Source organism: Protopterus annectens, chromosome 2.part1 (genome assembly GCF_019279795.1).
Source record: "Protopterus annectens isolate FY-2018-M chromosome 2.part1, PAN1.0, whole genome shotgun sequence".
NCBI lineage: Eukaryota > Metazoa > Chordata > Ceratodontiformes > Protopteridae > Protopterus > Protopterus annectens.
In genome coordinates this window covers 453,688,816-453,701,321 of record NC_056729.1, presented here as the reverse complement: position 1 = coordinate 453,701,321, position 12,506 = coordinate 453,688,816, and the positions used below count along the sequence as shown (strand labels likewise).

The 12,506-nt window shown below is 35.2% G+C and overlaps 1 protein-coding gene across 1 annotated transcript in view; it reads right to left on the bottom strand.

Moving 5' to 3' along the window:
• The window catches only part of DCLK2 (doublecortin like kinase 2), a 1,465,027-nt gene that overhangs the window by 1,174,604 nt on the left and 277,917 nt on the right, over positions 1 to 12,506 (bottom strand). The gene's annotated exons all lie outside the window — the stretch shown is intronic.

Below are 12,506 nucleotides of genomic sequence, written 5' to 3'. Positions count from 1 at the left end.
AGATAACCCTCTCTGAGACAATAGTGGTGGGGTATAATGGAACAGCTGATGATTTAGGTCAAACATCGTTTTAGGAGGACCGGTAAGTAGACGCTTCCTCTTCCATCAAGAACAGGCACAGCACTCCCCTGAGAACACAGAAACCTGCTTTTATGATTTACAAACAAGTACTGAAATGTTGCATGACAGCAAGTGTGAACAGATGTGGTTTCCCTGAATGGAAACTGCACTAAACAGGAGACTGTAATGACACCCAGTGAGGATGGGATAAAAGGAAAAACAAAGGACCAAGTGGAGAAAAGACAGTGAGAAATTAGTATTGCTTGCAATTCTACAAAAGCCTACAAGCATGAGGTGGAAGGAAAGCGTGAGCTAAAGATTATGGAAGATAAAAGTGAGAAGATAGGAAACGGAATGTAAGTGGTAAAGAGATGCAAAGTGCCAATTAAACAGACAAGTATGGTTTACAAATGTTCACAAACCCATAAGGATGCTCCAGAATTCTTGAGGACAGCAAATAAGATACAAGCAAAAAGAAAAACAGAAGAATTGCATACACAAATAGCACCATGGAATATGTGGGCCATGTAAAGCAGGTTCATCACTGTGCAGTTTATCAGGATATACATAATAAGGCTGACATGATGCATAGAGGAACAAATAAAAAGGCAGTCCAAGCAAACATGGAAACTTTTTATTGTTTGCCATGAATAGGGTGGTTTAAAATTAAACAATACATATCTTTTCCGCACCTACTTGTAAGTATATAAAAGCTGATATGTTTAACATTGTTAAAATATTAGATTTTTTTGTTAGTGAGGATCACTTGTCTGTGACGAATAAAGGCTTGTTGCTTTGGAACACTACCTGGGTTTCATGATTTTTGGAAATTATTGTGACTGAGCTCATCAAAGAAGCTTTAAGACGACTAGTTTCTCTGACTTTTATTTTTTAGGAAGAAAAGAGCATATGAATGAAAAAAACAGCAATGTTAGAGGCAATATATGTATGTATATGTATACGTGTGTGTGTATATGTATGTATATGTATATGTGTGTGTATATGTATGTATATGTGTGTGTGTGTATATGTATGTATATGTATATGTGTGTGTGTGTATATGAATGTATATGTATGTGTGTGTGTATATGTATGTATATGTATATGTGTGTGTATGTATATGTATACGTGTGTGTGTGTGTATGAATGTATATGTATATGAATGTATATGTATGTGTATGTATATGTATATGTGTTTGTGTATATGTATGTATATGTATGTGTGTGTGTATGTGTGTGTGTATATTTATGTATATGTATATGTGTGTGTATATGTATGTATATGTATGTGTATATGTATGTATATGTATATATGTGTGTATATGTATGTATATGTATATATGTGTGTATATGTATGTATATGTATATGTGTGTGTGTGTATATGTATGTATATGTATGTGTGTGTATATGTATGTATATGTATATGTGTGTGTGTGTATATGTATGTATATGTATACGTGTGTGTGTATATGAATATATATGTATACGTGTGTGTGTATATGAATGTATATGTATGTGTGTGTGTGTGTGTATGTATGTATATGTATATGTGTGTGTGTATATGTATGTATATGTATATGTGTGTGTGTATATGTATGTGTATATGTGTGTGTATATGTATGTATATGTATATGTATATGTATGTATGTATATGTATATATGTGTGTGTTTTATATATACATAGATAGTCAGAGCTGGATGTGGCAGAGTTAAAGATGTTAAGATTTGCAATCGGTGTGACTAGGATGGATAGGATTAGGAATCGGTATATTAGAGGGTCAGCTCATGTTGGACAGTTTGGAGACAAAGCAAGAGAGACGAGATTGCGTTGGTTTGGACATGTGCTGAGGAGGGATGATGGGTATATTGGGAAAAATATGCTAAGGATGGAGCTGCCAGGTAAGAGGAATAGAGGAAGGCCTAAGATAAGGTTTATGGACGTGGTGAGAGAGGACATGCAGGCGGTTGGTGTGACAGAGCAAGATGCAGAGGATAGGAAGAAATGGAAAGAGATGATCCGCTGTGGCGACCCCTAACGGGAAAAGCCGAAAGAGAATGATGATGATATATATATATATATATAGGTGTGTGTTATATATATATATATATATATATATATATATCTGGAAAGAACATAAATCAGCATGGCAATTAATGTCTGACATTGTAAGTATAGGCCTTGATAATGCAGATTTGCATTAAGCATCCAAAGCTGAAAATACTCGAGTCCTCCTCAAGGACACTTTATGTACAGACATTTTACAAGAAATACTTGGGTATGATTCTGAATAGTCAAATGATTTCAAACAGTTCACTGTCCACAATGTCTACACTCTTCTCTTAAACATGTTCAATTTTGTGACAAACATGAGGTACACACTTAAAGAAAGTGCCTTACTTCTCCCTTCATAACACTTAAACCTAGAGGGCAATGAAACACCAAGCATGAGATGGTGTTCATTAAAACAGGTTAAAAGCAGATTATTTTACAACTCATCAGACTATCTTGGGATATATAATGAATATTCTCTCCTGCTTAAACTAGTTTGGGAACACTTTGTATCCACAGCCGTAAGAGTTGTGCTCTGGCAAAATACTGTAAAAGTCACTTACAGCACATTTTAATAGTCACACTAAGTGCTGGTGTTACCCATACCTTTTAGCCTCTTAGTGCAAGAAATTTGGACAAAGTCAAAATAAAAGCATTTTTGTCAGTTCTGCATTTTCTGAGGAATATGAAGACAGACTCAAATATATATCTTTATTTAGTGACAGCAATCCTTAATTTTTCAGAAAATCACATTTTATTAGGAACAGACCAAAAATATGAGACCGTAATCTGGACAGTTGAGTGGGATGGCGTACTTTGTCCTGCACATCTGCAAGCATCTCTTACTTTCATGATGGCGGGAGGGGAGAGCTACAGTCATGTAAGCATCCCAGCCGGTATGACAACAGAGTTGAAGTTTTAAGAAATTTCCTGCTACTGGCAGTATTGTGTGCCAGCAGATAGAAAATAAAGTTTTTAATGATTTACAGCTGCAATGTTATTAATAATAACTCCTGCCGCAAAGTATTACATAATGGAACGACAGAGAACAATCTTTACTATGATGAAATCTGATGAAGTTCAAAGGTAAACTAAAGTAACTCACAAATATTTGGTCAGTTATATACTATAAAAAATGCTCAAGCAGTAATATTAATAGCAAACAACATGTTAGTGTATGTACAAAAGAAATGCATTTCTCAGTGTAGGAATGGAGGTCAAAGCCAAATATAAAGCATACGGCAAAGTCTTGTTATTCAAAACAGTGTCTGTTTTGGACTGGAAATTTTACTTAAACTTTACAGGTGTAATTTGTAAACAGCAAAGTTAAGAAAATGTAGTTTTAACAAAAAGCTGTACAGGACTGCCTTGACTTCTACAAAGTTGCACTCAAGACAGGGACAATTCAAAAGGTATCTTGCTTATCTATCTTGTGATGCAGATAAACACATTCAGAAATGTGTCAAACTACCACTGTAAGTCCATTTGACACTCAAAAGTAAGTGCAGTTAGATCTATTAAAATAGAAGCACAGTCACTCAGTGCAGTTTGTAAAGAATCACTTCTGAGTTGCTTAGATAAATTCACAGCTGTGAACCAAGCGTAGAAGCTGAAACATTAAACATATTTACTTGAAGCCGACCTTCTACAGGTACACTTATTGATAAAGTTTTCAAGAAATGTAAAGAATCTTTAAGAATAGCTATTAAACAACCCAGTAACATATATTCATACAAATACTCCAATCACAGACAATAATGACAGTCTAGCCTGAAAATGTACAAAAACATCCCCAGAAAATTATCACAGCTCATCTCAAAAATATTTAAAATGTTTCCTTTAAAATTCTTTGGTTGAATCTTCCAAGCACCAGTTACTCTCTCAGGGAAGCAATTAGTACATCTCCGATTCCTATACATCTCAATTTAATTTCTTCATGTCTTTTGGGTTTCTACTACCATGATGAGAAATGAACCCATTCCTAAGTCAGGATATGATTAAAGTTCATGAAATTAGTGTTGTTTCAGTCTTTGATGTTACCCAAAAGTGCTCTTTGCAGCACCCATAATGTGCCCAGAATTGAATTTTTCTGCTATTCATATGGACCTATATGCATTGCTAGCATATTTAAATTGATTACGATTTTTTTTATTAGGCCTGTTGCTCCTACTACTACTACTGCAACTGTCTCTGTATCTTTTATATTGCTCTTGTTTCTGCCTGCAAACCCTAGTATTTTATAACGTTCTGTCTTTCTGTATACGACACACTGTACGCGCGGGATGTTGTAGTTTCAATGCCGAGTGCTACTTTTGTCTTTTCTCCTGTCCTGTGCAGGTTTTACAATGCTTCTCTACTTTCTTTGTTAACCTTACCTTTCCTAGAAGTAGATGTCTCTAAATGCCCTGTAGATCTAAATAAAGCCACCAGTTAAATAGTTATACGAGACACTAAATTCAGATATTTTAATCATTCATAATAAAAATAAAATAATATATAGCAGCTCAAAATTGAGACCCCATTTCAAACAGTTTTGAGGCTAGTGTTCCAATGCAAGTTATGTCACATAATCAGAGTTTTAATGCTGCACTATTCCTCTGTTAGGACTTCACTTTAACCTAGGACAAATCTATTCTGTGTATACGCAAGTAGTCTTGCTACTTTAGATATAACAGCCTATTTGTTTACTGAAATATAATGGGCCAGAATCAATAAAGGCTAAACTAATTGTGCATGATATGTATTCAATACAATTATCACAATTTTTGTGCTTTCTAGTCAGTCACTCAGAAGGATTACACTAAGTGTACATGTAGTCTAGATTTTGTGGTAACCTTTATAAATCCCTGTCAATATTTAAAGCTGCAAGAATATCAGTAGGAAAACTAAAATTAGCAGGAAGAAGGTGTGAGTGATGTCTGTGTTGTCTGTTCACTCAGAGCAGTGTACATTTAGTGTGCACTTAGTGTAGGCGTTATTGAATCTGGCCCAGTATGTATGATCAGCTTCGTCACTTGTGCGATAAACATGCTATGTATATGCTGAAATGCTTGCGTGTTTAAACAATTATTATATACCCATTCTGTTCTTCTCTTGTTGCACTATGAAACCTGGGCTGAGCCTGCAACTGGCCTCATTTGATCGGTACTTTACCAGGGTAAACAAAAAGAAATAAATACATGCATGCATGCATAAAATAAAAGTTTCTCCTCTATGGATGCCTTTGGTAGATTTTCTTGTACTCTGTAATATGCTCATACTTTTTGTTTTGTACAAGTTGTCTATAATATCACTGCATACTCTTAAATCATTCCTCACGAGTTACATTAGAATCAGATTAATCTTTTTTTATTATGCAAGTTCTTTTGTAGATATGACCTAGTTGTATCATATGTAATCAGTTTTCCCATTTTACGTTATCTGTATACAGACTAGAACACCTCGTATGAAAACAGCAAATCAGAAAGATACAAGCTAGTCTGGCAGTTGGTTCAGAGGGTTAAAGCTGTGAGCTGTAGTTCCTGTGGCAGAGGGTTTTAGTCCTTCAACCCTCATTTGACTGCTCTGTGAACTTGAGCAAACCACTTAACCAGACATTGCCTCAGGGTAGCCCCTGAAAAGGGACTGTGTTCAGTCAGCCTACCTAAGTAACAAATATACATTATTATTATTATTACTATTAAATCAGTATGGGCTCATTGTAGCTTAGAATTTTACCTGTCCAACAATTTATGAAACTTGACACATCCTATTTGGAAGCAATCCAACTATCCATCTTTTCAACATTATGCTAACACCTAGTTCTTCTAGAGCACTGGAGATATGTCTACACAAATTACATTACAACATACTTTTTTACTTAAAGTTATACCTCTTAACCGTCCCAATTTTGGAGGAACATTTCTATCTGTAGGCCTGATTTACCCCTACATAGGATGCCCATATATTTGGAGGTGTATCATTCTTTTCAGGCTTAATTTATCCAGCCACACAATTTTCTGAATCCCCTCAAATCACATGTGATATTTCAAGCTGTCTAGTACACCAAAAAACACAATACATGACCAACATGCTAGTGGCAATAATAATTTAAAGAAAGAAGATATCTAACATCTCCTTTTTTCGGAAGCAAAAATAAAATGACCTTGCCTTGTATGGTAGAATTTTACAATACATATTATTAAAGTCTTCAGATTTTACACAATTTCTTTGATAATGTACTTATATTTCTCCGTCCTTTTTGTTACTCTCTGTTTTTAAACACACATTCCTGAGTAGCATCCCACATTCCTACTGGAAGTGGAAAGAGTTATGTGTCATTTGGAATTCTAATTTTATGCTAGTTAGATGTCCAGATTTTTAGCTGACTGCACCTAATTTTCAAGGCCAGGTTGAGAGGCCTGATTATAATATTACAGAACATCAAGATATATATTGTTGTAAACCTATTTTCAACATATACATGATATATGGTTTTGAGTCCCAGTTTAATTGCGGCCACCAACCTTGAGGAATCTAAATAACAGTTTACTATTATTTCCCCGAATTCCACAATGGCGAATCGTGGTTATTCCGAAACTAAACTGCAAAACACAAAATAATGAACAGAAAAAAACTCGAAGTGTGGTGACGTAAATTTCGACTTCGACATTTTCAAACAGTCACCACACTTCATGAACAGCATCACTGTGCTTTGCACAGTAAACAATGTGTTTGCAGGGTGGCTGTGCCCCCCACAACCCCTGCTACTTATATATACAAACTCCGGAATCGCACTACAGTGAGGGAAAGGTACATTTCCTGATCCCCACTATAGGGTGATCTACATCATGCTGTCGAAACTCACAACAGCAAATGCTGTTTTGGATTTACTGTTGCAGGTTTTGACATTGTGGCACTTGTTTTTTCATAGTGTGAAACTGCCATTTTGCACTAGTGAAAAATTGACTGAAGTCACATCGGTGAAATAATAGTAAACCCTAAATAACCTAGGGTATAGCTGATGCAATGGTACTTACTGTAAATTCACAATGATGTAATCTTAAGTCACTACTACAAATCTTATCTCCTCCCTTGTGTTTTACTGGGGTCAACTTTGCTTACTACATTTTCATCATAATCCAATTTAATTTTGGTATCTAAAGTTACCTGGGTGTTAGTCACAGACTAGCACCTCTTTTTGCAAACCAACCCTGTATTATAAGATTTTGTAAATGTATATAGAGCTGGTTGTCTATGAAAACAAGTCTTAGAATTCATACCGAGTGTGCTTATTTGTATGTCTTTAATCCTACCACATCTTATAAGACTATACCATGGCTTCCTATTATGCTCAGTATCTTTCTATAAAATATTCTGATATTGTCTCACAGTATGTTTAATTTGTCTATCCAGCTTAGCTGTTTCAGTTTTCAACTGTATAGTTTGATCCCATTTCTATTTCTTATATTTTGATCAGTTATTCTCTTTTTGTTATGGAAATGTATCCTCCTAATGAGTGCCTTTATCTTAATATTATTATTTTTTTCATTTTACATTCAGTTTCTCTGTTCAAACTTCTTTCTGTTGTCTTCCTGCTATATCCACCACTCCAGCTGATTTTACACAGTGACTAGTTGCTCCCATATGCCCTATTGATCTTCTATGCATTGGTTTATATTTCAATTTAGAAACGTATCCAACAATAGTTTAAGTTCAATAATTGCATGATCCCTGTACAATGTGGTAAAACTTTACTTAAAGTAACAATAATCTTCCTAGGAACACAAATAACATCTAGTATGTTCAGTTTCTTGGTTTATTTACAGTTTGCAACAGTTGCTGTTCCTATACCTAAGCTGCAATTAATTTCCTTAGTAAGACTATAGAATCAATATTATTCTAGTCTGCCTCTGGTAAACTGATGTCCCAGCTTTTAAACTTTTTCTTTGCTGTATATCATGCAAGAAATCTGTGAATTCCTGTAAGTCATCAAAACTTAATTTGGTTGTCTGTGCTCTCCAACCTGACTCTGTATAGTTAATGATGTCCCCTCCCCTAGGATTAATATTAATCACTTGAAAAATCAGAATGCTGAATGTGTGACCATTATGTTGTTTAACATGTTGATATAAAGCATTATGTTCTAACTTCAAACGTATAGCAGAAAAATGCTGTAAAAGTCTTTGCTTCAACTTATAACTGGTTTTACCTACATTAAATGAAGTACAGGATAGATATCTAGCTAAATAAATAACATTGCTAGTAAGACAATCAGCTTACAGTTTGGGGGAATATCATTTAAAATTAACCAGATGAGTGAAAACATTAGTATCAGATATACAAATGCATGCTTTACAATGCCTGCATGGATAGGTACCTATCTTATCTGACACATTAGCTACAGGCTTAAAACTACTTCTATTGGTACAAAGAAGTTGCTTCAAGTTTTTATTATGTCGAAACGTGAAGCTAGGATCTCCCACTAAATTGTATATGATGTCATCGGTCAATAAAATCTTCCAATTTTTACATATAATATTGCAGATGCCATTAATATCACTACCATACTTCATATGTAACTTCAACTTATCATTATTAGTTATAGTAATATAATCAGATCTATTACGTGACCCATGTTGTGAAAACCATGGGGCTGCCTTAGTAGCCCTAAATGTTCTACATTCCTCAATCACATGCTCCACATCCCCTATATGGTAGCCTTTCTTGGCTAACCATGTAGTAAGGTTTTTAATCTCTGATTCAAAACATTCATCTTTCATGCAAAGTCTGGATATCCTAAAAGTTTGTCCTTTAACTATATTATTGAACACATATCTGGGATGCATACTATCTTTAATTAATAGGTTATTTCTCCGACAAGGTTTCCTAAAAACAGAAGTACTAATATTATTAAGAAATTTAGACTCAAGCTTCACATCAATAAATCAATCTCAGTACATGAATGATTCAACGTAAAAAGCTTGTGGTTGATTCTAAATATAATAAAGAATATTTTAAGGCTTCTACAGTTTCAGACCATAATAAAAACACATCATCAACAAAATGTGAATAAAATAATAAAAAAAATAAAAATTCCATACATTCATGTTCAACATTAAAAATAACTTCCCCCTCCCAGTTAGCTAATACTATACTGTCATATGAATTGGTGCAAGGAGTGCCCATGGCTACCCCGCAGCGTTGCCAATAAAACTGTTGCTCAAATAAAAAGACATTCTCTTAAACAGTCTTTCATAACAACAATATCTGCTTTTTAGTTGAACTATCATGAGAGGTATGTGAACTTAGAAGTTGTTCTTTGTACCAACAGAAGAAGTTTTAAGCCTGGAGCTAAGGTGTCAGATAAGATAGGTACCTATCCATGCAGACATTGTAAAGCATGCATTCGTATATCTGATTAATGTTTTCACTCATCCGGTTAATTTTAAGCAATATTCCCCCAAACTGTATGCAGATTGTCTTACTAGTAATGTTATTTATTTAGCTTTATTTATCCTGTACTTCTTTTTATGTAGGTAAAACCAATTGTAAGTTGAAGCAAAGACTTTTACAGCATTTTTCTGCTATATGTTTGAAGTTAGAACATAATGCTTTATATCAACATGTTAAACAACATAATGGTCACACATTCAGCTTTATGGTTTTACAAGTGATTAATATTAATCCTAGGGGAGGGGACATCATTAACTATACAGAGTCATGTGAAGTAAGGTAGATTACCGAGTTAAAGGCAGACAGACGCCCTGGTGTGAATGGGGTTGTCCCACTGAAACTTATTTTAAAGGGATGTAGACCTTATGTTTAACTTTTGATTGGCTGTATCTCCCTTAAAAGGAAATCGTGTTTATGTAACTTGTCTGAAGAAGGGAGTTTTCCCAAAAGCGCTTACCTTCTATCATTGTCTTCATGTTTTATTAAAGGTTTTAACTTAGCCTGGTGGACCAAATAGTTTTTCTGATATTTTTGTTATATACACTTTGTTTTGACTACTACGGACCTTTGGTGCCCAACAGCCTGCTCCACTACCTAATATGAGATACAGAACACGGAGCCACAGCACAGTTAAGTAGTAAACAGAAAAAGATAAAAAATGCTAGTAATGTTAGAGGAAAAAGGGAAATACAACTAGCTTCATGACACAAAGGAATAAGAAAACTACAATTACCTACAAGGCACACTGAGGAATAAAGTCCTAAGTATAACCTATGTATTTGAGAAACCAGGGGGAGACTGAAATGTCAGTAAACGTCAGCTTTCCCACTGTGGAGTGAAGCAGGTGAATTAAACCAGTGTGGTACTGGTTTCTTGTGGAAATGGAGGTTAGTTGCAGGACAGATCGAGGAGTGTGCATGGTTATACCAAGCAATGCGTGGCTATGACGTCAGCGTCTGATGCATTCACAGTAACATTAATGCATCACAGGTCTATGTTGTGTGCTCAGTTTACTGGCATTTATGCTAGACCTACAAACGGTGGCGATAGGATAAAACAGAAAATCCTTCCTTCACCAAGTGGACAGCAAGGGCTGCTGAGTACTTCTCCAGCTTAGGGACAATTAGGTTTGGTTCTTAAACATGGACATCTCAAGCTGGTGGTACCTGGCAGTCCTAGCATAAGATATGGGGATTTGAAGGCAGTGAGATGAGGAACTGAACTCCCTGGCAAGACCATCTTCAGTCATCGCGTTCCCCTTGATGGAAACAGATGAGCTGTAGAAGTACGGGGAGAGCAGATGATTGGTAGGTGTGAGAATAAAAAGAACTTGGAGGGAAACAGACTAAAGGAAAAATGGATATAAATGGGACACAAGGGAATATGAAGGAATTGCAAGTATTAGGATAACCGTGTAAAACATTAGCAAAATTAGATAGCATTGTATCAGATAAAGTTAAAAAAAATGTTTAGCTGGCAATTGACAAAGGTGAGGGCACATACTTTCAGACTTGTGCTAACATTGGGAAGGATTTATTTGCATTTCTTTCCTTAAAAGAGATTTATTATAGATTAACAAAACTGAGACAATAGAAGTATTTATCAGTCCAAGTGAGCACCACCATTGAACTTACGACAGTGACTCATCTGTGATGCCTACATTTATTCTGCTTTGACACTATAGGATATCAGATCGTGGAATCCAGCAAAGGAACAAAAACCTCTCAAAGATGAGAAAATGTCATGATTTGACCTTTTTGATTTAGGAAATATGGCTTTAAGGTCTTGCATTTTACAAAATGATGCACTAAAATTGATAAATAGGCAATCAGAGGAGAAATGCGAGACAAAATATGCCCTGGATTTTACAGAAATTTAAAGAATGTTTACTTAGAGACTTCTGCAAATCAAATTACTTTTTCTCTTTTGTAAAGATAAGTATCAGGATTGCACATCTTAGGTTGGAATGATGCACGGCAAATAAAACAGTGAAACAGCTTCGTAAAATTTCTGCAAGAGACTATAAGCATAAGTGATATCTGAAGAACAACCAAAGTGTTTACTAAGAAGACATCAACAAATATTTGATATCAATATACCACAAATATATCAGGAAGCATTCAGCACTCTAGCTTGTTTTGTCCTGGAAACGTTTGTACTCCCATTGCCGCTTAAAATTGCAATTTCCCACAATGTGACAGGCAAACATTATTTTCACTTAAAACATGCGTCACAAAGCTATGATATTAAATATGCTGTGATGAAGGCGTCTGAGAACTGATAGGCAGAACATGAAACCAGCCCACTGACATCACTCAGTGCTACATGGCTAATCTGCACACATTTGAAAGAAAAAAATCACAAGCCTCTACTTTAACATTTTCTATAACTTTTTGCTTAGTGAATTCCAATGAACATAGCTATCATATGTACTAAATCCACCTTCAGTACTGTACAAAACATAATGCACTACTTTGGTAGAAGAGAAAACTACAGCATTCCAGGTACAAAGACTTCTAAGTTAGAAGTTTGCTGAACAATCTCTCAATAACCAGAACTTCATTAATGGAACTCATTACAACGTGAACATATTCCAGTTCTTGATTAATCCCAACCAGTGTTATCAGAGCACTACTGTGCTTCAGCAGTAGCTTACACACAAGTTACACAGCTATGTATTCATTCCATGCTACACATATACAATAATACACTTGTTTAGAATGATTAGCCTTTGCAGTGCAGAACTGGGCCTCTTGTCTCAGAGGTGACAATGCTCATCTCATGATTTAGCTACCAGTACAGTCTGCTGGTCTTCAGTGAAATGCCTTAAACCTTTAGTGTTTATGTAGTAAACAATCTATAAACTAAACTCAAGCAACTCAGAATGAAAGTTTTACTACCAGACATGGTAAGGGACATGTCATATATGGCCCATTTTCCTATTGTGCAATAGCATCAGTG